We start from the raw sequence: 5956 nt of genomic DNA on the forward strand, positions 1-5956 counted from the left end.
AATTATGGTCAGTGTATTGAAATGTTCTCCAGTTCCAGCTTTCCATGATCAGCAATCCTTTGAATTATATCCCTGTTATCTCCACTTGTAGATGAATGAGTTCTTTCAGACGGTATCATGGTGATGTGTTGTGTGTGAGTCATCATACCTTAGTCCGGATTGTGATAATCATGCGTGTTTGTCCATTTCCTCCATGTTCCTGATGACCAGCACTTTGGCTTGCTCTGGTGTCCCATTTAGTTTAATGAATACTTTACAGTTTGATGTCCATGTGTGTTGAATTTTTCCCTGTTTTTTCATGAGGCGTGCTTTTCTGGCAATATCGGCGTTTCGTTTGGTCAGATGCTCATTGATAAATACGTTTGATCCTTTCAGTTTCCTTCCTTGTTTTAACAGTGCGGTTTTGTGTTTTCTGTTGACAAATCTTATGATCACGGCTCGAAGCTGTATAGATGCACTTGATGTGCTAGCTTGAACAAAGGAAACAGAGGTTACACCAACATCTTTTCAAATGTGTCGTATGGCAACAGCTGCAAGCAGTGCAATAAATAGCCTGCTACATGCATAAAATGCTAAAAATGTGTATTGTAGCCTATCCCCTTTCACATATACCCTGTAATTATGCGCTTATCTATATATTCCCTGAAGGTAATGTATGTGTAAACATTATATCAAGTTAAAACAACAACATAAAGAGTGACTCCTCATACTAACTTTCACTGCACTAATAAACAAGCCCGGACACCTATGCTAATCACTACAGAGCCTATATTTAGTCCGAATTTTACCGGCTTGACTTTAAAGACAGCTAAAACGCCTTTAAAGTATAATACATTTAGCAAGATGGCTCTAATCAATATCACACGGCGATACCAAGCAGAAGAATTGCATACAATCTGTACCCAGCTATACCCGGCTGCGCTTCGACGAGGCAAAACGACGTTAGCCACATTAGCTGCCATGCTAACAACACATGCAACAGGCTCTCGTGAACATACAGTAAAGGAACATAAAATGGTAAATCTTACTGCTCCGAAGTTCAAAGTTGGGTCACGGACAGTCGGTACTGATCCATGCTTTATCTTCAGACTTGTAGCAAATCCTGCATTGTACTGGCCCTCGTTGAGAAAGCAGTCCGAGGTGAAATGGTTAGCACACACGTACAACGTTTTCGGAGTTAGAGCGGGTACATTTCCATCAAAAATAAAATTAATCCACTGGGTTTTAAGATCCTAGAGATTAAAAAAATACTTCTGTGTTGGTTTGTGCAGCCAACAACAAAGCAACTACTGTGTTTCGCTCGTACCTTCGACATTGTTTTACCGAAAGCTAGTGTGCGTAAGGGAAGTAACGATAGCGTCTGCAAGACGGACTCAGTGGGCGGAACACACACCTAGCTAGGGGAGTGTCACGCACCCGGGGGGAGGTGGCATCGCCCTTCCTGACGACATCAGGGGAAAATCTCCAATTCGCCCGTTTGAGGACACATTTCCTGAAAGGTGGAGAAAGCAAAAGATGGAGAGGATGGACTTTTCTCATGTTTGGGGGGTTCGTAGACAGGCCGGGGACACATATTACTGATAGAAAACCATGGAAAAGTACAATTTGCATAATATGTCCCCTTTAAGGAAAGACAGTTGAAAATGTTTAGTGAGTAAAATTTAATCAAAAATAAAAGCATGTAAACTAAAGTAGAATTGGGTTTAATTTAGATGGACATACATCAAAGTTCACACTGAGAATGCACAGAATGAGGAGCAGACCAAAGTTACAATGTTGGAATTAGATTCAAGTTTTCCCAGGAACTCTGGAAGTAGTAGTTTGAACTCTGGCAATCCAGCAATCCAGTCAGATGATTCATCTGATCTCAACTGTTCTCTTTGTAGTACGTTTTCTTTGTTGTAATACATAAATACATAAAAATTAGTCACTGGTAAAGTAATGATTTATAATCGTCTGTGTTAAGGCAACAGCTAAATACTGATTTTGGTTGCATTTGATGCATAACAAGCACATTTGACAAAAATGTAATCGTAACCCAATAGAGCCCCCAGTAAAATAAAGGATTTCTACAACATATTTTCTCAATTACCCCTAGTGGTGTCTAACCATGAAGATGATTTCAAATTTATTTGCTCAAGTTTTGTGATTTTCAAATATAAGATTACTGCCTTCGCCCAGTTACAATGTATATTAATATAACTTTTTTATGGTGCTCACAGTATTTAAAAATTAGGGGTGACATGGAGGCAGGAAGCTCAGAAACAGTTAGGTCTTAAGTCCTGGGAAAATAAAGACAACATTATTTGCATGGCCAGGTGCTTTTACCTTAGCATAGATTATCTTTTTGACAAAGTACCACTTCATGTAACACTTCATGTAACACAAAGTAACATTGTCATGTACCACCTTATCCAGCAGCAGTATTTAGGATTTAGCTGCAAATCAATCTGTAGCAATGAGTTTGAGTCAGACAATGCCATTAGATTGAGAATGTCAATAGGAGATGGAATTGTGTAAAATCCCATACATCCACTGCACAATATCCATTGTAAAGCAATCACCAGACACAGGACACTGTCAAGCTCTGCACGAATGTCAAACTCGAAGGCTTCTACTGGTCCTTTCGCTGAATGTCCATTTGGAAAAAATATTTTTTTTCCAGTCTCCAGCAGCTCCTCCATACTAACTGTTTTCTGGACAGACAGATGCCGTGTTCCTCCCCCTTGTCTTGTTCGGATCTGATGATAATCGCCATTATCAAAATGGAGCCATCCCATTTCTACCCACTGTGTCTCTTTAGATGCATATCTATCGCCAATACTAGAGCCACTGGAGGGATTTTTCTGTTGTTCCTGTAGTCTGTCTCTTACTCTCTGCACGAGAGCGGACTTCACTGTCTTTACTTCTCCTGAACTTTGGTTGGTCACAATTCTTTGCCGACAAAATGCTCTGAGTGCAAGTCAGTCCCCATATCTCACAATATACCGTGCTAACTCCTCATCAGTCATAACATCTATGACGTTGATGTTGATCTGAAAAAAACGGGGAAAATGTCAGAAACATTTGAAAAACAAAATTACCATAGCCTAACTCACCAGGTAGCGACAGCTAGCAAAATTAGGCTAACGAAATAACGTTATTGCTAATGTCACAAGGTGACAGGGGAGGACTTACTGGGTGCACCAAGATGGCTGCCTCCAGCTGCAACCAATCAGCCGCTCATTGACTCGCCCATCAAAGCAAATGTGCTGCAGGTGTGTTGAGGCAGAGACTATGTGGTGATTGGGCCACAAGCTGTGTGGGTGTGTATATAACTGTAGGTATCAGACCACAAGGGGAACGGGGAGATTGCATTAGGAAGGAGGAGAAGACTGCTGAACAGAGGGGTAAAACGAGACGGCCGTGGAGAGGACCCAGGCTGGCAGGAATCTGGAGGAAACCAAGCAAAGTGACTCTCTCTCTCAGCCACATTTCTCTCTACTTGTTTGAGCAAACTTATGTTGATGCGGCTAAACCGGCTGACCAGTGGAGTGCTGTGAGACCCAACCTTGGCTAGCATGCTATATTAATATTTTTCTTTATCACTGTGTGGAGTGTGACCTATTTTGACCTTTTTGTGTGCTGATGACTGGATAGCATGCCCATTGTTGGATAGGTGGGCCGGAGCCTGGAGCAGCCACTGAGAGTCAACGGACTTGACTTCTAGTTTCAACAGAGATTTGGAGAGAGAGAGAGAGAGAGAGACCCGACCACCTGTGCTGGAGTTCCTCTAACCCCCGATTCCTCCTTCCTGCCTGGATGATTTGAATGTATCTGTGCCCAGCTACCCCCCCTTCCTCCAAACTAGACTTTTTACACCCTCTTTTGATACAAATAAAAAAGGACTGTTTTAACTTTTTAATTCCTGTGTGTTGGCATATTTGGGTGGGTGTGGTATACTCCTCTGAGTAGCATTTAGGACAGAACCGATACAGGCAGTTCCCGCCTGTTACAAGTGGCGTTGCTGGCAGGATTGCTACTCAGAGTTTGAGCGACCAAAACCCCTCAATATGTCCGACGAGGCACCAGTAGCACGCCCCCAAGTGATGCCTGTTTTCATGGGGGCCCCGTGGGCCCAGGGGTTTGGAGGACCAGGGTCTGAGCTCAGCCTACAGGAGTGGAAAAACCAAACAAATTATCTGGCTGGCTTGCAGGGACTGAGTGAGACACAGAGACTGCAGTTTGTTCTTGGGTCACTAGAGGGTGAAGCAAAGAGGGAGGTCCAGGCTGCACCAGATGATAAGCGCAATACTCCCACTGCTGTTTTTGAGTTTTTGGCTGAGCTTTACGGAGATAACACCCCAACCGCCTTTTTGAGGGCGCAGTACTTTAACTGTAGGCAGGGGCCAAAGCAATCTCTCCGTTCCTTCTCATTGCAGATACGAGAGCTGTTCCTCCGACTGAAGGGGAGAGAGGACCATGGTCTGGGTGATGGAGACACATTATTGCGGGACCAGTTGGGGCTCTGTGATGGCCCAATCTGCCAGGGCCTGAAGCTACAGCTTCGCCAAAACCCAGACTTGACCTTCACGGACATCCGGAAGGAAGCCTTGGCCTTGGAGCTGGACCAGCTGGAGATGGCCGAGCAGCCCACATGTATGGCCACGAGCAGTGCCAGTGCCCCCACCCCTCCACTTGCAGTCCATTGGAAACAGGAACTCCGTGCCGAGATAATGAAAGACGTGCAAGAGCAGATGACTGAGTTTTCCAAGACTCTCTTGGAAGAACTTCGCCGAAGCCGACCGCCTGGTCCCCCTGTTCCACACGAGAGATCCTACTCAGAAGGTACAAGAGAGCAGGGGCGACCCCCAGGCCGACCGCCTGGTCCCCCTGTTCCAGTGGGATGACCAGGGCAGGCCTATTTGCAATCGGTGTGGTGTAGCAGGGCACATTAGCAGGCAGTGTACACCTCAATACACCTCTCAAGAGGGTTTTTAGCTTCGCCAGTCACTGTGGGTCAAGTGGCCGGGACCCCCCCTTTCTGACCCCTCACCTTCTCCCAGAGACATTCTAGTTGGCCAGTGCCCTATTGTGGAGGTACATGTCAATGGAAAGAAGGTCAGATTCCTAGTTGATACTGGTTCTCAAGTTACTCTGTTTTCACAAGGCTTGTGTAATGAACTTTTTGGTGTCCAACAATTGCAGCGGTTAGAGGCACCGTGGCTGACCTTGCGGGGTGCAAATGGACTGGACATCCCATACATTGGCTATGTAGTGGCAGACTTCCAGGTGCAGGGTGTCCTGGTGCCAGAGAGTGGGGTTGTTATCGTCAAAGACCACTGCGCCTGGGTGCCCATCCAGACCTGCTAGGCATGAATGTCATCTCCGCCTGCTGGGAGGCGCTGCTTGAAAACCAAAAGGCCCCAACCATGCAGACCACTGCAAGCCGAGAATGGGAGCAGATCATTGCAGACTGCCAGAGGATTGAAGCTGCCCAGTTTTCAGAAATACAAGAGGATACTGCCCGGGTTGCCTGCCGCTATGCCCTCACCATCCCCGCCCAGAGTGAAGCAGTTGTTTGGGCAAAGGTGCCTGCCCGGCCTTATGGACCAAATAACTGGGTGGTGGTGGAGTCACACAACGAGTGCCAGGGAATTGAGGTGGCCCGAGCCCTCGCCACCGTGCACAGGGGCCGTGTGCCTGTGAGGGTCCGCAACACCAAACCCTACCCCGTCAACCTTCACCGTCACCAACGTCTGGCCCTTGTCACGGCTGTAGGACCCCAGCAACTGCAAGGAAACAGTGACATCTGCTTCAACCAAGTAAGTCCAGGGGTGGTTGAGGTGGGCATTATGCAGGTTGACCAAGGAGATTGTAAAACAAATGAGGCAATGCTTGAACACCTCTGCTGTGAGTCCCTACGGGGGGATGGCTTGGAACAGAACCAGCAACGGCAGCTCCAATGTTTCCTGGC

Source organism: Seriola dumerili, unplaced genomic scaffold (genome assembly GCF_002260705.1).
Source record: "Seriola dumerili isolate Sdu_G_001 unplaced genomic scaffold, Sdu_1.0 BDQW01000432.1, whole genome shotgun sequence".
NCBI classification, from domain to species: Eukaryota; Metazoa; Chordata; class Actinopteri; order Carangiformes; family Carangidae; genus Seriola; species Seriola dumerili.